A 24,754-nucleotide genomic window follows, 5' to 3' on the forward strand; every position below is an offset into this window, starting at 1 on the left:
GTCCGTTTAAAGGCACTGATCAGACGATTGAAACTGATATTTAGTTTTCTTATTTTTAGCTTGGGAGCCGAAGGACGGTTTGAAAAAATTCAAAAAAAAAAAAATTTAAAAATAATAATAATAATAATAAATTCTTTAAGAATTCTTTAAGGCGTTCGACACTATCAAACCAGACACAATGTGACTGGCACTGAGTAGAAAGGGAGTTCCCGCCAAGATAATCCGCCTCATTAAAGCCCTCTACGAGAACTTCGAACTGGCAGTACTTCACACAGGCGACATCAGCGATCCATTCACTACCAACGCAGGCATAAGGCAAGGTTGTGCGCTGTCGCCCCTTCCCTTCGCCATCGTCACTCATGACGACATGAGCCAACTGAAACTGCACAAAAAAAAGGCGTCGTATGGAGTTTCACCAAACATTTTGAGGACCTGGACTTCGCCGATGACACGCGAAGGCGGACAAACTAGTCGCGCTGGCACGCACTGTCGGATTGGAGGTCAACATGGCCTAGTCCAATCCTATGGGAGTTAGCTACAATAACGCAAGGCAGATATTGGTTGACGGATGCCCGGTGGAATTTGTTGAAAGCTTCTGCTACCTCGGCCGCCTCATCACGGCAGATGGTGGAGTAGATGAAGATGTCAACTGCAGGCTAGACAAATGAAGGGCGGCATTCGGGCGAATGCATACAGTATGGAGGAGTTTGTAAATCTCCAGATGCACTAATTCAGCTCATGCGTGAAGTCCATATTCTTGTACGGGAGCGAAACATGACTGGTCTGTAATACCATCACACAGAGGCTCCAATCATTCGTCAAAAAATGCCTCCGCATCATCTGCAGAAAATGGCTATCTACGGATCAAGCCATTTTTTTATGTCTTCAAATGAATGGAACTGCTGGTCAGCTAGACCATGTGCCATTGATTGGAACAGGAGATAATCGGACGGCGCAATATCCCGAGAATATGGTGGGTGGCGTAGAATTTCCCATGTGTTTCCGGATATTTTTTAACGGGTTTGGCAACGTAGGGCCGAGCGTTGTCATGCTGAAGAATCACTTTTTCATGCCTCTCCGCGTATTGTGGCCGCTTCTCGCGCAGTGCTCGGCTCAATCGCATCAATTGAGGTCGATACCGATCCCGAGTGCTGGTTTCGCTTGGTTTTAACAATTCATAATAAATAACACCAATTTGGTCCCACCAAATACCTAGCATTACCTTCGCTGCGTGAATGTTCGGCCGAGGCAACGACTTAGAGGCAGTCCCATGACCTTTCTTTTCTTTGGATTGCTGTAATGAATCCATTTTTCATCACCCGTCACGTTGCGCTGAAGAAAACTCTTCCTCTTTTGCCGCGGGAGCAGTTGTTCACAGGCGAAAAAACGACGTTCAACATCCCTTGGTTTTAACTCATAAGAAACCCAAGTCCCCTATTTCTGAATCATTCCCAAAGCACGCAATCGCTTGGAATTGGCGGGTAACTCCTAATACTGAAGCAAGCTCTTCTTGCGTTTGACACGGATCCTCATTTAGCAATGCCTCCAATTCAGCGTCTTCGACGGTTTTTGGCCTTCCTTCACGCGGACGGTCGTCAACATTAAAATCACCGTCTTTGAAGGGACGGAACCAATCTCAGCACGTTGTTTCACTTAAGACAGCATCTCTATAAATTTTTTGTAGCTCTCGATGTGCTTCAGCCGCCTTTTTTTCGGAATGAAAGAGGAAAGTCAACACTTCCCACAAATGACGATGCTGGCGGCATCTATTGACAAAAAGCGGGAACTTAGTTGCGCACCTAATATATATTTTTTTAATAAAAAAAATAATTAAACTAATAAAAATCAAAAAATTGTCCTGAGAAGGAAATAAAAATCATTGATATATGCATTTTTATTTATGATCGAAAATATAAAACTCAACATGCAGCTAATCTAATGCCCATAAAATAAATGCCCGGAAACGAGTTATATTTTTAACTAAAAGAATTTATGTCTGTATGTTGCTTAAAAAATTAAAATAATTTTTCAGTTTTAATTATTTTTTTTTTTTTTTGCTTTAGGTTACTCGTATAACAATTGCTAGTACCCTGTAGGTTGTGGTCTTCTTTTATTTTCCATTCTGGTTATATAAACTTCTAGAGCAACTTATGGAGAAACTTACACAAATAAAAATTAAATAGCAGTATGCCCATTTAAAGGGTGGAAAGGTTGCCTTGAATTCATCTGCCTTTTGATGGTGTTATGTTTTTTACGACTTTTATTTTCTTATATATTCAAGCCAAAATACTCTACCATAAGCAGAAAAGATTTTCGGCGAAGCGCTAAAATTTTTATGAAAAAAAAACTCACAATATATAAATCTTACACTTAATTAATATGCACGGCTAACCACAGCCGATAAATGAAAAGTCTATCTAAACAAAGAGAAGGAACAAACAAGTGCTAATGCAAGTCAAGGGAATACTACGTTAGGCGACACTTCCTCAACTAAACTTCTATTAACATTTCCTACAAAGCAGAACAACATTTTTAATTTCCTTTTGCACAACCTCGTAAAACAGACGTACAACATCTCACAAACAACTTCTTAAGCCTTTTCAAATACGAGCATGAGTTGACGCTTGCGGGATTAAAAGTTTGAAGCCTTCTACATCTGCGGGTATGTGCAGAGCAGTGGCCATGACCTGTAAAACTCGGCTGACACATTTCACGCGTTTATCATACGCACGCACTAGAGCAGAGCACATACCGACATACGTACACACCACTTACACATGTGAAACTGTTGTGTGTTTTAATTTTTGTGAGGAAGACTTCGCCGCAGGATATTTGTGTAGAAAACTTAGCACACTTGGCAGTTGACGTATGAAACTTGTTTATTTAGCCAGTAGAAACAAACCTTTTCGATTAAGGCGACACAAGGAAGACATATAAAGACGGAATGCCGTATTTTCAAATACGAACATCAAATTTAAAATCAACGCAAGTGAAAATAGAGGAAACTGAGAATAAAATCATAAGTCACATAAGCACAACGAATAGAATGGATCAAGAATAAGTGGAGTTGTCGTACGAGTATATGGGTTGAAATCAAGGTGGAGCGTAGTAGTTGTATATATGAAATCTATTGGCACACATACATATCACTTATAGCGGGAAATGAGCATACATACAAGTGTGTTCACAATAACAGCAGCGCGAAATAGGAGGGCGATTCAATAAGTGCCCGCGTTTGATGAAAGAGGGCGTTCCTGATCGGCGAAGGAAAGTGCGCGACGTAACAGAGTCCATAGGGGTATCAATCGGAACGGCAATTAATACTTTACATGATAAGTTGACGATGAAAATTATCGAATTATCGATCCGATAGGTGCCTCGATTGCTCACGGTAGACAACAAGCGGATGCGGCTTTTAACTTCGAAGCAGTGGTTGGAACAATTTAAGCAAGATCTGAAGGAACTTTTGCGTCGAGTTGTCACCGTTGGTGACACCTGGATTCATAATTACACACTAGAAGCTATGCAGCAAACAGACAAAGGATTTCTCCCGGTGAATCTGCTCCTAAGAAGGCGAAGACAGTCTAATCGGCCGGGAAGGTCATTCCAACGATAAACTTTCAAAAAGTTGACAGCCTTCAAAAAATGGTTTTCACATTGACAATGGACACAGACATAGTCAGTTCTACTCAACAGATTCTGATGAAATAAAATTTTGTTAACTTAGAATTGATTTCGTTATTATGTGAACTACGATCATTTGGAAAGTATATTTCTTAGTATTTTTTTCGGATATTTAAAGTAAAAAAAAGGGTCAAAAAACGGGGTTTCTTCTTTGAACCGCCATTTGGTAAAACTTTTTTTTAAAGGTCGTAGTTAACACAACAACGACATTCAAAAATCCTTTTGCCTTTTTGATTTCAGACACCTGTGAGTCCCGGAATGCGGTCGCCAGCGACATACCTTTGTTTGGAAGACCATTTTTTGGAAGCGGACAACTTTCTAAACGATCCTCGTATGGCAAAAACAAAAATTTAATTTTTTAATATAATAGTGGATTAGGAAATAAAATACTCAAAACAAGAATAAAATGTTTTCTTTCGTTTCCGTTTTACACGCTTTTAAAGAAACACGTAAAACCACCTTTTCAAATGAAGCGAGGACCGTAAATTAAAAGCTGCTAGCTTCAAAATTTTTTTAGAATTTTTATTAATTAATTATTTTTTATTTATATGTTTCGGCATGAGCATTACACACTGCGTTTTTGCACCAACTACAGATTTTTCGTGCGTTGTTACGACTTCCTATTTCACAGTATTGACAAGGTACTGGATATTTTGGTTGTTTGTCGTTGGAAATATCAGGTAAAATAGATGAATCAACATTAGAGGATCAAAGGGGATCGATCCAGTGCCATGCTTTACGTGTTTGATGGAACCCCAGCACCCGGGGAACTTGAGAGCGCTGTTCAATTGCTGGCATAAAAAGCTGCTTAGACAAGCTCCGCAAAAACTTTCGCCGCGCGTCTGAGCGACGGTTATATGGATTGTTTTCCGAGTAAATGATGAATGATGCAAGTGCACTTATGTTCAGCATGTTATAAAACATGGCCAAGGGCCAACGTAATGTTTTGCGTTTCGTTGAATATGCACAAAGCCTCCTTTGTTTGCATTGTAATCAAGGATGTATTGCGGCTTGTTTTTCATTTCAGCTACAATTGAATTTGCCAAAGGTGGGCTGGCAAGTATTACAACTGATCTGCCTCTTTTTGGAACATAAGATACCAAAGAAAATTTTCCATCGAGAAACCCGAAAATGGAAGATTCTTCAGCACGATTGCGATCAGCCTTCATTTCATATGATACAAACGTTTTATTTTGACGAACAGTACCAAGAATAGCAAGGCCTTTGGACATTAAATACTTGCCTAAGTTTAGCGATGTAAAAAAATTGTTACAAATAATAGTCCTTCCGGTGTTCTCCCAATGGCATACTAACCTTTGCACAACACCTTCACCTACGTCAGTTGCTCGACCAGCATTTGAGTTTTTTCCAGTATATATTTCACTTCTGAGTGAATAGAACGACTTAGCATCGCATGCAAACCAAACCTTTATCCTATACTTGGAAGGCTTAGAGGGTATGTACTGAGTAAACCTAGTTTGACCGCGATAAGCAAATAATTGTTCATCCAGATGGTTGGTAATATTTGCGCAGATTTGCGTTCATTTGTGTCCACAATACAGATATTGGAGCAGCCTTATCGGCTTCTAGCCTAACTGCTCTTGTACGCTCGCTGTCAAATCTAATGAATCGAACAATTTCTTTGAAGCGTGACTTAGGCATTACTGCTCGATAAAAGCAAATGCATTCTTGGCTCCATAGCACATCCACATCTTCGTCATTTGATTTATTTACACCTGCTAGTAACACAAGACCTATAAATGCTCTTAGTTCAATTAAGGTTAATTTCTCCCAGATTCTTTTATCTCCAGTGCAGTTTTTCTCGTTCCAAGTCTCATAGGCTTTTCGTGCTTTTTCATTCGTATCTACTAGAATTTGTTGAAGCATTGATGGGGTGAATATCAACTCAAAGACGTCAGACTCAATTAGACCCTGGGTAGCCCGAGTTGGACCCACAACAGTGCTCCGAAGTACATTATGGCTACTTACGCGAACAGCTTGGCTAGGAAAGTTCTTAAGGCATGCATTGTGTTGCGACAAGCTGAAGTCAACTATAAAATACTATTTTGCATACATTTTATATGGTTACTACAAATGTAGTAAGCCGGCCGCAAGATGATGTTTTTTTCAAGCAGGGTCTAGAGGTCAGGCAAATAATAGTTCGAGTGTTATTATACTCTTAATTGACTTTGATTTGATAATCAGGAAGCTACTAAAAAATTCGGGCATTGTTGTTTCGGAAATTTTTTTTTTATCTCACTTTTTTCACAATTTACTACAAATGTAGTAAGCCGGGCACATGAAGGTTAAACAAATATGAAATCTACTTATCTATATTTGTAAGAATATTTTTATGTAATATATAAAATGATATAGTTTTTGTTCTTAAATAGAGTAAAAAATAAAAAGTGATTAAATCGTCAAAACTGTGCAGTGCGGCATGCAATTTTTTTAACGAGGAGGAAACATCGACAGCCTGTAGCCCATTAGTGTAGGACTTTAACCCAAACTAAACCTCCTGTCGTCAAAGTACCCCGCACTCCTCCCGGTACAACAGTTAAATAAATCGTCGGGAAAGCGGTTGAGCATTAGACTCTACGTCACTTACGTTTCACATGCAGTCCATCAAAAGTTGCATGTACTTTAATCTTCCCCTAGTTTTGTCTATTCCCACCATACTTGTAACACTTCAACTTTAGAGTCCGTTTCCTTGTCAAGTATCGCCTGTTTAGCTACCGCTTACCTCGTGTATGTCTGCGTGTTTTAATGTATCCTGCATATCGCTGATTGCCGACGAAATTTTATCCCACGCATACTTTGAAGACATCATGATGTCGACTGTTTCCTTGTACTATCGGATCTTCCGATAGTCCAGCTAAATTACCTCTAATAATCGGAAATCGTGGGCATACGAAAAACACATGCCTTGCATCTTCCTCTTCGTGGCATACTGGACATAAAGGAGGCGAGTCACGTATCCTAAGGCGATGTAGGTACTTCTAGTAGCAACCATGCCCTGTCAAGAGTTGTGTTAGGTGAAAGTTAAGCTCACCATAGCTTCAATTTAGCCACTTTTCAATGTTTGGGATTAGGGTATAGGTCCAACTTCCCTTTGTGGAGTTTTTCCAACGCTCTTGCCACTTGAGTACTGATATAGCCTTCTCTGTTTTCACCATCGTTGCTATGTTAATTCGACACTGCTCTTTTAGTGCGTACACTTTTGCTCTCTCTTCTGCCCATATATCGATGGGCGTCGTGCCTGCGATCACCATCGCAGCTTCGTCCGAGGTGGTTTCGTATGCGCTTATCACCTTCAGTGCGCAAAATCTATATAATGCTTCGTATGGTCTTCTAAACCTGTACCTTTATCTCTAAGGATTTTAGCCATACTGGTGCTGCGTATAGCAGAGTCGATGTGATGACGTTGTTTAGTAACCTGCGTTTGCTGCTTCTCGGCCCTCCTACGTTCGGGAGCATTCGCGAGAGTGCACTGAGCGTTCTGGATGCTTTCCGGGTTATATACTCCACATGTGGCTATTATTGTGAGCACACTTGTATGTGCTATATATATGCACTTACACATACAAATGTATCTACATACACCACCCCATTTATATTTCACAATCTCTACATTTTATTCTCTCAATCATCAAGCAAACAAACAATGTTGTTGTTATAAATGCACACGCCTAGCTTTCTGAAACGAATTGGAATTGCTTCTTTAATCATGAAAACTTGGTGTTGAAGGATTTGATGCGAATAAAATTGGAAATTTGTGTATGCAATTTTTTTTCTGAATTCGGTTGATGTTCGCAATCAGACAGGTGAAAAAGTTGGGTGCACTAAAAAGTTCTAAGTGCTTGATGCTAGAAATCTTTAGAGCGATTTAAGGATGACTTTATGTTTCAATAGAATTGCGATTTAAAAATAAATATATGCCTCAAAACAATTCCGTTGCCAGTTTTGTGGTAAATGGAGCCAGTTGTGTGCTACAGCGTTTCAAAGTAGAGGTAAAAAAGCAAAAATTCGACATATTTTTCAGTATCTACCACTACGACCACGATCAAGACGTGTGACATTGCCTAGGAATTGAAAGTTGGTATAGAAGTAGCTTGGAAGTATTAGCATGGGGATCTTAATAAAGTTGTTAATTTCATCGCCGGCATCAAGCGCAAGAAAAGTTGAGTACTTTTTACTTAACTAAATATTTATGCTATAGAAATGACACGTGTTATTTGAAATGTATATTCGGTAGCCGAGAAATGTACGAGTACATGGTGACGCAAATTTAATCGTCCGATTTTTATTTTTTAAGAAATTTTTTTCCGAAATACAAAAAAATAATTCCAGTGATTGAAATCTTTATTTTGAACTCTAAGCGCTCCGCTGCTTGCCTATTTTTATCCGGCAGCTGTCTAGTTCTTACTTACTTTTGTGGCGCTACAATCGTGTGTCGATTTTGACCGAATGCAAATTCCGCGCCAGGTGTTTCTGTCCTGCGCTCGTTCGCGCTAGTTGGAAATCTTGAGGGAAGACAGGTCCTGCAGCACTTGGGCTTTCCAACGGGGCTGTGGTGTTCCTCTTTCACGCCTTCCTTTTTGAGCTAGCGCGTCGTAAATTCGCCTTGCTGGAGCGTTTTCTTTCATACGGGTGACATGGCCAAGCCAGTATAGCCGCTATATTTTCACACGCTTAACCATGTCCATGCCACGATATAGCTCATACAGCTCGCTGTTCCATCATACGCGATACTCCTCACTAAAGCGGTGGGAGCCAAAGATCTTACGGAGAGTTTTTCTCTCCAAGGCTCCCAAAACTTTTTCATCCGCTGTGACATCGTCCATGCTTCTGCGCTATATGTTGGGACGGGAATGATGTGCGTTTTGTAGACTGCCAGCTAAGTCCTTGGAGAGAGAACTACTTGCCTACTACTTGCCTACTTAGCCTAAAATAACACCAGTAGGCAAGAGTTATTCTCCGTTTGATCTTCAGGCTCACCGTTCTTATGTGGGGGACACAGCACAATCAGGTTCCATTCGATTGGCTGATGCGTGCGGTTTGTCAGCTCTCCACTTCCAGCTTTGTATAGGGAGGTGCGAGTGCTCCAGCGGCTTTGTTGTTTTTGAGTCGTCTAATGGATGTTCGCACTTCTTCTAGGTCAGGTTGGGCACGATGATTACATCGTCAGCGACTGGGGTATCGGTATCTATTTCCACAGCTACGCTGCTATCATACATCCACTATTAAGCAACTGGGAGTAGTGATACCACCATAACCTAAGAGTGCCCATCCGTCACCAGATAGTTGTTTTCGTGTTTGCAGGAGCTGGCCTCGGTCTTAAAACCTTTAGTCTGGCGCTTGACATTTTTATAAAATTTTCAGGCAATGCACTTGTCGCCTACCATCTCCAGCTCTTCGAGCTCACGGCTTTCCACATACCCTTTTTTGCGCCTGAAAAGACGCCTCTCTTCCCTCCTCAGCTTGCCATATCGTTCCATTGTGGCACGCGTTGCGGCCGACCTCAGTGTGGCTTTGTATGCTGCTTACTTTACTACAGTGGCATTACGGTACTTGACGTCGTACCAGGTGTAGTTCAACAACCGTTTTAGCAGCGGTACGCATGCAGGCGGTGCTTATTGTCCACTGCTATTATGTCCTTGAGATGGTGACTGATCTGACTGAGCTGGATTGATAGTTGAGCTGCGAAACTCCTGGCTGTCTCTTGTGATCTAGCTTTCGCTGTATGCCTTGGCACGCCTTTTTTACCAGACATATGCGTGTGCCACAAGGTAATGATCGGAGTCGATGTTGGGTCCTCGGATTGTGCGCACGTCTAGCACACTGACTGGATCAGCGCCGTCCGTCTATAACAATGTGGTAAATCCGCGATCGCGTCGATTGTTCTGAAGATAGCCAGGTAGCTTTATGGATGTCTCGATACTGGAATCTGGTGATATTTACTTCCATGTTCCGTGCCGCAGCGAAGTCGATCAGCCTCACACCGTTGTCGGTAATTTCGTGGTGAAGGCCAAATTTTCCGACGGTTGAGCCAAAGACATCTTGCTTGCCTACTCTGGCATTTAAGGGGGGGTAGGGTTTAGCGCTAAAAAAAAACACTTTCTTTTTGAATTTTTTACAGAAATATGGCTTATGATACTTTAATAAAATCAGTTGTATGTTATTGTACATCTTTTCAACAAGTTCTTAAAAAATATTAATAATAAAATATTGACAAATAAGCCCATGACAGAGTTTTTTTGGAGATATGTTTTTCGAGAGGTGCTCTGCGGTGCCAATCGGCATTCGTCGTAGAATCATCTGAAACTAAAAAAGTCGAATTTTTCAGTTAAAGTATGACGTAATGCTCCCCCCCACATTAATAAAAATTTTTTTTTTTTCATTTTTGTAGTTTTGGTGGCAAAAACACGTAAAACGAGCATTTTTGGCGAAAAATTTCGCCATATTTGTAAGTGAAAAACAACCTTAAAAAAAAAAAATAAAAAAAAAACAGTGTAGGGGGGAGGTATTTTTGATTTAGAAAACGTGTGCCAAATTTGAAAAGAATCGGTTGAATAGTTTCGGAGTTGTGATTGGCACCGACTTTTAAGAAGTCGTTTCGGGAAAAACGCGTTTGAAAAAATGACTCTGAGAAATTATCGATGCTCCGCATTCGAGGTAGAGTGCCTACAAAGGCTATAACTTTGAGAGTTCTGCTCCGATCCACTTAAAATTTTGACACAACATTCTTGAAATGATTTACTATAAGATGAGTGAAGAAAAAAAAATTCGATTTTGTGACCCTACCCCCCCCTTAAGTCACTAAGTACAATATTGATATCGTGCCGAGTTCACTGGTCATAAGCTTCTTCCAGACTTTCGTAGAAGCGTTCTTTGATCTCGTCATCCTTCTCGTTCGTCGGGGTGTGCACGCAAATTAGGCTCAGGCTGCGTAGTCTAACTTTTACCCGGAGTTTGGACGATAAGGTGGCTAAGCTCCGGTGTACCGCAAAGCCTATTCCGAATTCATGCTTCGTTTTATGGCAGCTGTGTTAATTGTCATAGAAAGGCTTTTCAGAGCATCCCTGCCCAGTCCATCGCATTTCCTGGAGTGCGACGCTGTCAGCCTTGTATTTGTTGAGGGCATCAACCAGCTGGATAGCGGCACCCGGTCTGTAGAGGGTTCTGACGTTCCAGGTGCATATTATCAAATCTTTGTTCTTATAGCGTAAGCCCGGGTCGTCATTTAAAGAGTGAGTTTTTATTCGGGGCTTCTTATTTGGATCTTTCATTGGAGTGATTCTTTTAATGGTGGGTCGCAAAACCCTTTAAGCTTGGAAGTTCACTGCACACATTTCACTATGGACAAATGTACGTAGCTTACCCAGGAGACGCCACGTGGAGGCAGTGTGTCAACTTGAAACAAGAAAGAGACAAAGATCGATTGTGACATTTGCCATGTTAAATGTGATCACGCACTTTGTTTTGTGCTTCTTAGACCCTCTAGCTGTATAGTTTATAAGTGTCAAATATATTTTAAATGATTGAGGTATGACGCCCCTTGCAAAAATTATTAATCTTCCGATAGAGTGATTAGTTTTGCGTCGCATTGTATTTAAATTTAACTAGCTGAAATATTAAGCCAATGTACAAAGTTTTGAACTTAAAACAGAAAATTTTCAGCGAGTGCCATGCATCTGTACAGCGAGTGCTTCTTGCTGTTGCAGTCAATGCGTAAATGCGAATATCTCACTTCTTTTATCTAATCTGTTTCAGATTCCTTTGGGATACTAAATATCTGTGACTTAAAAACAGGCAAAGATGGCATGGGCGAAAATTATAAGTAACTTCATACAGCATACGTATGTTGCAATAATTCAATAACTGAAGAAGCTTTGAGATGGTCTGAAAGGCTGAAAATCTTTATTGCCAACTCAGCTGGTTGATCTGAAATGAATAAAATGTTTAATGAATTAATGAATTGTTATGAATTTTATTAAATGATGAATCTCAATTTGGATTTAATTGATTTTTATTTAGTATATGTTTTAGAAAGCCTTTACTACTAAGAATAAAATGTACAAGAAAAAATTCCAAAATCATTGTGAATTTGTGAAATGCTGCGCAATAAAATAAATAACTTTCTATCAATTTTGTTGTTATACACTGATGTACGTTGGTGCCGAGATTTGGCAAAGAATTCTTGTGAATTTCAAAAGTAAATTTTATGAATACTTAGTATTTTGTATGCAGCTTTTCTTACAAGTTCTTTTGCTAAAAATTTGTATAACGAAAAGGAAAATTAAGCTGAGAAATTGTTGAATTTCTTTTCTTCCTTGCTTCTTTTATTAACTTATCTCCTTTTGTGCTTTCAACTTTCTATTTCATTTGTGCGCTAATATTTCCAAGATACAAAATTTCAATGATATTCCCAACGATTCTCATAATAATCAAAGTTTGAGCGAACGCTAAAAAGTATGCTACAAAACGCTTAGAACTAACAAAAGTTCTGAAGAGTGGGCAAGCAAGTCGCTTGAGGAGCGGTTAGAAGCAACAAAAAAAGGGGAGAATAAATATAATTTAATAAACTAAACAAAGAAACGAGTCGCTGACTGCGTGCCGAAATGATTGACTGCATAATGCACGCTTCAATCTCTTTGAATTGCCCAGCTGCATTGCCAAATGGGAAACTATGAGCAGAAATGAAGCTCGACAAAAAAGTTAACAAAAAAGTTTGGAAACTATGCTTCGTAAAAAATGTAGAATGAAAAGTCAAAAACTTCCATATTAATTCAGAACTCTTTCTGATGCTGCAAATTGCACTCAACAACAATGTTGCTTGGTCGCTGTGGATATTTATTAAATTTTTTCACTACTTAATTCTTCTGCCATCAATTCTTTTCTACTAAAGCGAATTTTTTTTTGTGTTGGAGGTTCGTTATAAACATATCTATGGATTTACGTATGCTTGTACGCCTTGAGCTAACAACAACTAAGTACTAATGAAATTTATGATGCGCATTTCGTATCTATGGCAAATGCTTTGTGAATTTAAATTTTAATTTTAATTTTTTCGCAAAAAACTTATGAATATCGACTTGTTAGTCCACGGCGCGTTTCAAATATGAATACAGTTTGAGTAAAAATGGTAATAATTTTAAATTGTAAATATATTTTTCGCATTTCGCTTTTCTACTGCATTCGCGGTAATTCGATAAGAAAGCGAAAAATATTTTTGTGGTTTTCATTATACAAATTTCGATTCCAAAGCTATGCCTCGATTTAATTGAACAGCCGCAGCAAAAGTCAATGGAATAATGGAAAAAGTACGCAAATTTCCAGCGCCACTTAAGAGATGAAAACATTCTCTAACTACTTAAAAGCTTAAGAACTAATTTCTTCCAAGGGCAAAACTGAAAAATTTTAAAAAATGAATATAAGAGTACATATTTTTGGGATTGCTGAGTCCAAATTCATTATCAGTTTGCCCTTGCGGGGTAAAATTGAAGGTCAAACAGAAAATATTCACCGAACAATTTTCAAAAAATCAATATAGAAGTATATGTTTTTGGGATTGCTGAGTCCAAATTCGTTATAAAGATTTGAAAAAATTGAAAGCCACGTTTTTGGGGTTGCTGATTCCGAATTCTTTATGAGTTTGTCCTTGCGGGATAAAATTGAAGGTCAAACTTAGAATATTCACCGGAAAACTTAAAATTAAAAAAAATTGAGTTTGCTGAATCAAAATTCATTGTCTGTTTGTCCCTGCGTGGTAATTTCTAGTCTATATCCGCTTGAATTTATTCCAAGGCAATAAGCAGCCTTAATATCGGGGAAAACTTTTCTGGATTAGTGTGAAATTCTTTCCAACCACAAAAGTCAGCCAAAAGTTCGGATATAATTCACATTTTCTTCGTTTCACATCTTTCAAAATTCGTGCGTTTGAGTATCTTACAAGACAACCCTTAATGTTCGCCTGCCAGACTCGCCTCTGAGAGGGTGAAAACATAGTCTGATTGTCTAAAAATTATGAAAGTTGTGCCCAGTGGTTTAAAAAAAGCACCAAAAATATAATTTTTAGCTCGCTTTCGAAGACTTGTTTAGAAGAGTCTCACCCTAATTCAGAAGTGTTTTCCTCGATGTCAAAGCTATAAATTACCTTGGACTAAAATGGATATAGAGCTAGGTTTGACTTCGCAGGCGCAAACGAGTAATGAAGTCTGTTTCGACACGTCCTACCGTTTTGATTGGGAAGTTATTTTTTAGTATTCAGAATATTTGATTTTCATGGTAAATTATTCATTATCACCAAAAAAGTAGCGCAAACTCCGTGACATATCTAAGCAAAATGAAATGCTGAAACGCCCGAACAACGTTACGAAGTAACTAAAACTGAACATTAAAAAGTGAAAAAGAAATTGCGGTTGAGAAAATATATCAAGAGCTTCTTCTACGTAAACGAAAATTTGATACACAGGCTTGAGAAATTTTTATATTAATTCCGTGGTAAGTTTCTTTGTGATTAGCTGCTACTACTGCCGTTAGCATCTATGAACCAGAGAACAGTGGTTTTGTTGTAGATTTTAGGCCTCCGCATCATTTCAAATGGTGTTTTTTGGGTGTTAATTTAAAAGTGTATTTATTTTTAACTCCTGCTTACAGTAATTAATTTTTCGATTTATTGTTAAAAAATAAAACAAGTTTTGGCCATGTAGGGTTCGTTCATTCGATCATGCACAAAATGGCCTTCCAACAAAAGATATTGCGCTGGCGACACGGTTTCCGGGACTCACAGGTGTTTGAAATCAAAAAGACCAAAAGGTTCTTGTTTAGTATGAATGTCGTTCTCGTGTGAACTACGATCTCTAAAAAAAAATTCAGAAAAGGGAGGACGTTCAAAGCTGTTTCACTTTTTTTTTTCGAAAAAAAATACTAAAAAATTTGTTTTCCAAAAGATCGTAGTTCACATGATAAGGACATTAATTCTAAGTCATTTAACGAAATCAATTCTAAGTTAACTAAATTTTATTTCATCCAAATCGGTTCAGTAGAACCTGATATATGGGTGCCCATTGCCCATGCGAATACCATTTTTTGAAGGGTGACAACTTTTTGAGCTACCTTTGTGTGGCTAAACATTTTTTTTATTTTTTAGCAATAGATCAAGAAGTAAAATACTCAGTACAAAAATAAAAAATCTTTGTTTATTTCTCTCTCAAACGCTTTTAAAGAAACACCCATATGGCAGCATTTCAAATGAGGCGCGGGCCTTCAGCAAATCAACAATAGCCAGACCAATCTGAGCTGTATTCTTCTTATAGCCTATGCTGCAATAAACTCAGCATATGAAGGAAAATAACTATTCGATCTAATATCTTTTCCCTTTTTGAGCTGTAAGTCCAAGTTTTGTGAAAAAAAATTCTACCAAGATAAGATGAATTTTCCTATCGTTGATTCTGTTAACAAGCGAAATTACCGTGCTTGGGACTAGAAAATCTCACGCGTAGCCATAGAGAAGCAATTTGAACTTTGAACAATACAACAAAGCTATCAGCTTACAAGTTGTCAAGAAACGTTCTTTCGCGCATAATACTAATCGTGTCATCAAATATTTTGCTGGTGCCACTTAACATCCAGCGATCCTAAATTTGACAACATTCAAACCTTTTTCTGTGTGGCATCATTAAAAAAATTATTTTTTGCCAAAAAACAGAAAATTTTGTCTGCTCTTAATACAGACTTCCTCGCAATATTCTTTAGTTAATGCCCGAAACTCTGGTTTGGCCTCGTGAGATGGTGAATTGAAGAGTCTGTTTGATGTCGGCTGTAATTTGATTGCGCTGAGACTTCGCAATCAATTGGAATGGGCTTACTCTTCTCATTTTGAGTAAAGATTATTCAAAACGTTTTCATTTATTTATTTATAGATATATAGTGTATGAACAACAGCTACTTATAGATTATTAACACAAATTAAATAAGATTATATACAATACTTTTGAAGGTTTATTAACCTGTCATTAGACAAAGAGGGATCAAAGTCGATATGTGTTGAGATATAGTTGAGCGAGAGCAATTGGCGCGTTTCGGGCGTAATTTACTTTGTTGTAAATTCCATAAAAAGGGTAGAAATTTCATAGTCCTCTTCTTGGCACATTACAACTTATTTATTCCGAAAAGGTAGCTCAGTCAAAATCTCCCTTTATAATGCCATATACAAAAGTTTAGGGGAGAACAGATTTTCTACTTTCTAGAGGTTTGAGCTTTAAAATAAATAAATGAGATGATGGAAGAAGTTCACTAAATCGTAAGACGCAAAGCTTAAGATAGCCAGCCTTAATAAAGGGTGGTTAAATTTCAAGGGCCGATGTTGAATGTGAACCACACGTAAACATCAATTTTTTTTTTGCATTTTAGTTAACATTTTTCAGGTCTAGATTAATTCAATTTGAATCATGGAAAGATACACAATCAAGCAATGCGTTAAAGCTATTTAGGCTTATTATAAAAACGGGCGTTGAAATCGAAATGCATATCGCGCACTTCATCTTCAGTGATGCGACAAATTTTCACCTCAGTGGATTCGTCAATAAGCAGAATTGCCGCATTTGGGCGAATGATAATCCAAGAGTGATTGCTGAAAAACGAATGCACGCTCAAAGAGTGACTGTTTGGTGCGGTTTATGGGCCGTATTTTTTCCAAAATGAGGCCGGTCAGGCAGTTACTGTGAGTAGTGTTCGCTATCGTGAGATGATATCGAACTTTTTATGGCCCGAATTGGAAGATTGGGATGTGGACGATATGTGGTTTCAACAGGACGGTGCCACTTGTCACACAGCTAACAAAACAATGGTTCTTTTGCGTGAAAAATTTGATGGCAATAATCTCACGTCGCGGCGATGTCAATTGGCCGCCAAGATCATGTGATTTGACACCGTTGGACTTCTTTCTTTGGGGTTATTTGAAAGGAAAGGTGTACGTCGATAAGCCAGCAACAATTCAAGAGCTAAAGGATGAGATAATTCGGCACATTAACGGCATAGAACCTCAATTATGCCTCAGCGTCATCGAAAATTTAGACCATCTGATGGAGGTGTGCCGCCGAGGCCATACGTAATTGACCCATACCAATATTATAATAATAAAGAGAAATGACAATAATTTCGTAAAAAATTCTATTTTATTCAAAATCAACACCGGACCTTGAAACTTAACCAATCTTTATAAGTACTCCTGGTGTACTCAAGGTGAGAACGTGCAAAATAGATGTGAAGCAATTTTATTGTTTATGGATCCGACTGCTCCGAGCTGTTCTGACCAAAGAAACCAAGAATTGCATAAAAGCTAGAACTAATAAAGTTAAAGCGATTACTGGGTGTAAATCTCGTATCCAAAATTATTGAAATTTTTACTAAATACTGTATCTACTGAAGCATAAAAAAATAAAAAAACAAGCAACGGCGTATATTTTCAACATACAGTAGATTCTGTTTTTATGCGGTATATATTGTACGTTCCGCAAGAAACAGTATAAAAAAAAAACAGCATAAAAAAGCTACCGTTCTATAGTAAAACTATAGATACGTTTCAAAAGTGCTAGGAACCGCATAAATCTGAAATAATGTAATAAAATCGCATAAAAAAGGGCACTAGTCCCATATTATAACTATAGATACGTTCCATAGACCGCATGAATCTGAAATAATTAAATAAAATCGCGTAAACAAAATATTGTATTTTTGAAAATTATATCTTTATTTAAGAAACGCCAGAATCGAAAAATAAATTTACATCGTCAGAAATAGAATCAGACAATACCCGCATGTTGCGCATTCGTTTAGGATTTGGCGTAAAATCACTTCCGTCACTTGGGGAAATGTACACGTCTGATCTGGATGGTGATGCAGGCGGTTCCATACTTAAAATGCTAATTTTATGTAATCTGTGATGAGTTTTTGCTTAGCTGGTTTAGAATCTTGTTTACATGTACAATTCCCGATAGGGCGACATGCATTTTTTTATTTTTTTTATTGTAAAAACGGCACTATTTCAGAACCGCATAAAAAAACCGCATAAAAACAGAATTTACTGTATTTTATAGCCGCCCCAACTAGTCAGCCGCAGATAGGAGTGAAAGAATTCCAATACGAATTTCAAATTTTGTATTATTTTTTATTATTATTTCACCACTTTAATCTCAGTTAACCTGTTTTTGAAAATAACTAAAACAAAAAAAACAATTTTGGCATTGAATTTTAATACAATTAAAATTTAATTCCGCTGTGTTGAACTGCGAAGCGTTTTCGAGTGCGTTTGTTTATGAGTGGAAAACTTACACAACTTCAACAAAAGAAAAGTGATAAAAATAAATAAATAGAATAATTCCAATGCATGGTTTTAACACATTTTTTCGAATTTTCGTTGCATAAAATATATTTCATGTGAAATTCTATTTTTGCTTCACACGTTTTAATAATATTTCCATTTTTTGTTAACTAACATCTGCACTGTGTATGTTTTTATTGAATATTTTTGCACACGTTTTATTTATTTTTTTTTGCTTTCAGGTGTTATTACTTTATTGTTCTTTGATCTGCCTCGTTGTGCACATAAAATTTGATTTGATTATCTCTCGTTTTTGTTTAATTTTTAAAACGCTTCCATAACAATTTGTTGCCTTCCTTGTGTTTTGTTCGTATTGCATTTTATGGCAGTGAAATATGGATTATTTATTTGTAGTTCAGTGCCAACTGCATAAATTCTATTAAAAGAAAAAGTAGCTGAATATTTTTTGTTAATTCATATTTGCCAGCTGTCATTGGTTACTTGGTTGGCTGAGTTGCCTGATGGTGTATGAAATTATTTGCTTGTTAATATAATATATTTTTAAGCCGCTTTCAAAAAAATTCCAATTCGAATATTGCCTCACCTTTAATTAGAATTTTTTTTATGTTCAGAAATTTTTTTGTAAAAATATTTATGCTTCTTCTGCCCATGAAACTCTACAGTAATTCGTTTGTTTTCGCTGAGACAAAAAAAGTGCAGTAATTATGAAAGTTACGCCAATCATTCGTAACCAGTTGTTGTTTTTGTAGCAGCACAAATATACCCCAAAAAGCTGCTGGAGTGACAGTGGTTGGCCGGTTCGAGCCGTTCCTGTAACGTACAGTACCTGGCCATTGAATTATGGCCGATGATAAAAATTACATATTTATGGCTTTGAGAGCGAGTAAAGAACAAACAGTTTTAAAGCATTTAAAAAAGTTTAGATATTTGTTTTTATTAAAAGCTTCTTGACATTTTTGCATTAAAAATAAACATTTTAAACTAATATATCGCGACTCCTCCGCTTGCTGTTAAGACGGCCGCATTTCGTTGAGGCACACTGGCTACGCATTGTGTTATCTTCATCTTGAGATCTTCGATGTTTTTCTTAAGCTGTTGTATAGTGCTTTTATTTCGCTGGCATACTGCCGATTTGAGGTATGCCCAAACATTTTTGATGGGGTTTAAGGTCCGGTGAATTGCCAGGCCATGGCAAACCATTATTTCCATTGAATTCAGAAAATTCATGCTCATCCTGGATGTGTGACATGCAGCTCCATCTTGCATAAAGGTGTATTCGGCTCTCGGACATTTCAGGGTTTCTAAGGATGGCATGAAAACGTTTTTCAGCACCTCCACGTACTGGACAGAGCGCATTGCTCCCTCAACAAAATGTGACCCCTCTGAGGTTATATAGCCCCAAACCATAACACTGGGGTGGTGTTTAACCCTTGGAAGCACACAATCTTCAGAATATCGTTTTACGGCTCTTCTGCGAACAAAATTTGCTGTTTTTGTGACCGCTTCCAATCGGCACTCATCGCTGAAGATGATCTGTAAGAAGAAAAGTGTGAATATTCACATCTTCTTACTACTGCTATTTGACAAAGGAAAAATATGTTTTTTTTAAACTTACTTTTTTCCAATATTCCGCGTCGAAGTCTCTGTGAAGTTGCGCCCAAAGTTTCCGCCGATTTCGTATACAGGGTGTCATCAGTTTTGGCTTTTTTGCTGGAGGTATGCAAAAAAGTCCATTTTCGTATAAGCGTCGTCGAAACGTTCTTTCCGAAATATTTACTCCAGATTTCTGAACCTCTCTTAAAACCATCCGACTTGAACCATTTCTGTTCCAGAGAACTGTTTGGCTGATTTTGCGATCCGGCCTGGTTGAGGTGATGCGTTCTCGGCGACAATTTTGACGATTGTTTGAAGTTACCGCTAAAACATTGTTGGTATTTTTCCACTTTATGGCAACATTTACCACAGACGCCTTGGATATTCCACCGGTTGTTGCTATGTCTGCATAGCTCAGGTTCTTGGCTTTCAAAAGAACTGCAATTTGTTGCTTTTGCCCCGATGTCATATCCGACTTTCGGCCCATTTTCTAAAAAAACTGGTTAAATTGAAAAAAAGGAAAATCTACGTGACAAATTCAAAAGATAGGTATATTTTGAACTAACTGTTGTTATACTTTAGATATATGAATTTTCACTATTCAACTCTTTTACTTTTCAGACGATCTCAATTAGTTTTTTATGCTCCTCACACAAGATCGAATTAATTCCCACTGGCACTTGCACACTTAACTTTTCACTTATAAGCAAAAAAAACTGATCCTTTTCTAATCGTCATCTAAGAACAGGTTAAAACCCCTTAATACCCTTTTTAACACACTTTTATTAGGTCGGGTTGTATGTATGTATGTAACGGAATCTTTGAGCTTCATTTTCACTGGCTTCTAAAAATCTGATCGACTTGAAATTTTGCACACCTATCAAGGACCGATGACAATGCAATAATTTGATAAAAGTTTTCCATTATCCTTATTAGGATTGCCAGGATTAATATTTTCTTTTTTTACCTGTGGGCAGAAAGTAAGGTGAATTTGGTTGTAAAATGAAAAATCTTTATTTATTCTTGTAAATCCATTTCATCCCCTTCAAAATAATCCCCTCTCGATGAAATACACTTATACACTTATACACCGAAACATGCCAAATAGTCCATTTCCGGTATAGCCATCAGCACTTTCTTCGATTCAGCTTTTATCTCCTCAATCGACTCGAAACGCGTTCCCCGGAGTGGTCTCTTGAGTTTTGGGAATAGCCAGAAGTCACACGGAGCCAAATCAGGCAAATACGGTGGTTGCGGAACGATATGCGTGGAATTTTTGGCGAAATGGTCACGAAGAACGAGTGCAGTGTGAGACGGTGCATTATCGTGATGCAAGAACCAAGAATTGTTGGCCCATAATTCTGGTCTTTTTAGACGAATTGCTTCACGTAAACGACGCATAACGCTCAAATAATATTCCTTATTAACAGTTTGGCCAGGTGGAAGGAATTCATAGTGCACCACACCACGAAAATCGAAAAAAACTGGCCAATGGAGTGGGGTAGCCGTTTCTCAGGCTCCCTCCACGAAATAAGCTCTTCATCCCGATTACTTCTTTATCACGGCCGATAACTGCATAGCTTTAGACTCACAGTCGTTAAGAAAGGTATTAAATATAACACGAATATATCGAATCATTAATTCACTGACTGCAATGATAACAATAATTTTCATTCATAATAAAAAATAGTTAAAAAAAAAACTATAAAACACGCTTTTTTGCTAATTGAACTTAAAAGTAGAAAATAAAAAATAGTTTAAAAACCTAAAAAACAAGCTTTTATTGCCAATCGAACTAAAAAGTATAAAATAAATTTTAATGACAAAGAGACCTATAATGAAGTAATATCAAATCGAACGATCAGTCATAGTCAACTACCTCAGAACAGAATTGTAACAAAAATTAAGATACAAATAGAATAATTCAAATTAGAGTTAAAAGCGTGGGATGCATTTTGCTTCACTTTCATAACCCTCTGTACATAGGTAGTTGCCAATAGAATGAATGTAATATTTACTTTATCAAGCATCACACGCTTTTTGTTAGCATTGCTAACCATATCAAATGCCACTTCTTCAACTGTCCTATTCGTAACCGTAGTCTCAACAAAAGGTTCCATTCACCTTATCACAATACCAATTTTAGTTGTAATGAACCACTTCAATCAATTTTCTAAAAATTTAGCCACATTTCTAACACTCCAGCCACTTTTAAGTCAAAACTTAATCAGGAGATGCACTTTTTGAGTTGTGACTAGTGTATCTTTACCGTACTGTTTATCATATATTTATTATATTAAAGCCTTAGTATTACAAATCGTGAGTAAATATAGTTCAGAATAGACATAGTTTAACTTAATCCAACCGAAGGGAAGCCCAAATTTGATTAGTTATTAACTAAGATCGAGTGCGATACTATGTCAAAGGAATTTTAACAAAATTAATAATTAAGAGACTAAAATAACAAATATTTACCAGATATTATTTTGATTTCTTACATAGAAAGTAATTTTGTACTTGCGTTTGAAATACTTGTTTGACCCTAGAAAGGTCGAAATCGAAAAGGGTTGAGAGATAATTAAAGTCAGACAACGTTCTAATGAGTGGTGCATTGGCACTATATAATGTCCTACTAAACAAACGCGAAAAATCTTACAACGGCGAAAGTTTCTGCGAGGAACATTAAACTGTATTCTTTCTAAAAAGACCGGGTAGTCAATTTTGCCATTAATGAGGTCAAAGATAAATGATACTGCCTGAAAAGTACCTCTGTCACTTAAGGGGGGAAACCGGTTTAGGAGGCCAACATTTTGGTGTTTTTCGAGAATTTTTTGAACAAAGAAGGAATAATCAGAAATTGTTTATGCTTAGAGGATATTTTATTTATATTTTTAGGTACACTTTTAATTTTTTTGAAGCTATAGTGACGTTAGAGCGTGCTGTCAATGGACGATCGCCATCCGAGTGTCCTGCTGGTGGAATTCCTGAAGTTGCAATTTTTCTCTGAAATCAACAGCATTTTTTTTATTAACAACATATTTCCTAAGAATATAAACCTAATTATGTTAAAAAGGTATTGAAAATTGCATGCTTTTGAGGCGCTTGAACACAAAGTAGTTTTTTCATACCATATTTTTTCATCTATTTTGCTTAAAAAACCATATTTTAAATAATAATATAATATATTATAATCCCAGAATTAGGTTCATATGGATTAGAATTGAATAGAGAAAAAATCCCGAAAAACTTTAGAACGATTGGTCTTTAACTTTTTAAGTTAGAATGCCCACCAGTTGAAAAAAGTAGTTTCGAGAAAAACGTCGTTCTAACTAACGCGCACTACGGTGCGGAACCGACGGGCAGTCACTTAAGTGCTCATATAATCGGGAATAACACGAATTTCGCCTCATAATTTTTACCACATATTCTTGAGTAGTCATACTAACGATTTACGTAATAAAAAAATAAATTTTTTGATCGATCTAAACGGTTTCCCCCCTTAATGAAAAGAGAATAATCAAACGACAGCAAGATTTGAATGATGGTTTCGCGTCTGAGTAATTGAGTAAATGTAGTGCGAACCGCACAAAAATTTTTAATATTTTAAAAGTATATGGGTCAGTGAAGTGCGCTAAGTGACGTCTAACAAAAGCGAACATAGCAAGTGAATTGGAAACGGCATAATTGAGGTGCGTGATAAAATTAAGCTTTGAATAAAAAAAAAAACCCTAAATATTTTATTACATTGGAGGAAGCAAGATATGTATATTGATATGATAAGAGGTATTAAGGGGGTTTTGAAGCTTAGAAAATGTGATTTTATGACATTTTTCAATATTAAGAAATAGACGATTCATAAGGCACCAGGAAAATAAATTATTCAACTCCGACTGTAGAACGGCTGAATCACTAAAATTTCTTATTTTAGCATACATTTTTAGATCATCAGCATAGAGCAGAAAATTAGCAAAGGAAAAACACGAAGAAATATCATTAATAATCGAAACAAATAACAAAGGTCCTAAAATACTACCCTGAGGTACACCACAGGTGGCGATTAACTGTTTCGATGAAACTCCATCGATAACTACAGTACAGCATTTCTTTATTAAATGGGAACAAATCCAAACAAGGAAAGTTGAATGAAAACCGAGGCATTCCAATTTGGTTACTAAAATCGCATGGGAGATTTTATCAAAGACTTTAGAGAAATCTGTGTATATCGCGTCAGTTTGGAAACCATTCTGGAAGCCTGCGTGGCAATCTTCAGAAAAAAGGGATTAGTTAGATAACGTAGATCTTGCAACTACGAAACCATACGGTCTAGGACTATTTTTATTTGCAGATGAAAGCAAGTTTAACTTATTTAGGTCAGATGAGCAATCATATGTGCGGAGAAGACCTAACGATGAGTTGCTGGAAAAAAACTGGCGTCTGACAGTTAAACATGGGGGTGGGTCGGTAATGGTATGGGGTTGTATGCCCGCTGCTGACATTGGAAATTTGTGCTTCATGGTGCAATCGAGGCAATATGGACAGCAAACAATACCTAAAAATTATGAAAGAAAATTTGGTTCAAAGTGCTGAAATGCAATAGCAATGTAATTGAACATCTGTGGGGACATTTGAAAAACCAACCAAAAAAAGCAAGTTATTAGAAAAAAGAAAGACTCTTCTACGCTATTAAAGAAGAGTGGAGGAAATTAGATTCTTTATCATGCAAGAAGCTGGTCGAATCCATGCCAAGAAGACTGAATGCTGTGAGAAAAAAAGCTTGCGGATTAAATATTAATTATACAAATTAAATATAAATTAAATAAAAAGCCCGATTCGGTTTTCCAGTAATCGTTGTTCCTGCTCACTCAGAAAGGCACTCCAGAAGCTATTATTTACCCCGCAGAAAGGTTCAGGACCTATAAAGGGAGTGTTTGCTCCTTTTTCGCTATAGTGCCCGCAATATCATTCCCTTCGTACCCCTCATGTCCCAGAACCCCACATTAAGGTAACAAAGTTTCTTTATGCTAGGGTGTTGAGGATTTTAAAACATTCCCAGATCAACCTTGATTGGAAAGAGAAGCTATCTAGCGATTTTCGAGCTGCTTTACTGTGAGATAGAATGCTAATATCGGCACC

This window comes from Anastrepha ludens, chromosome 4 (genome assembly GCF_028408465.1).
Source record: "Anastrepha ludens isolate Willacy chromosome 4, idAnaLude1.1, whole genome shotgun sequence".
Classification (NCBI taxonomy): domain Eukaryota; kingdom Metazoa; phylum Arthropoda; class Insecta; order Diptera; family Tephritidae; genus Anastrepha; species Anastrepha ludens.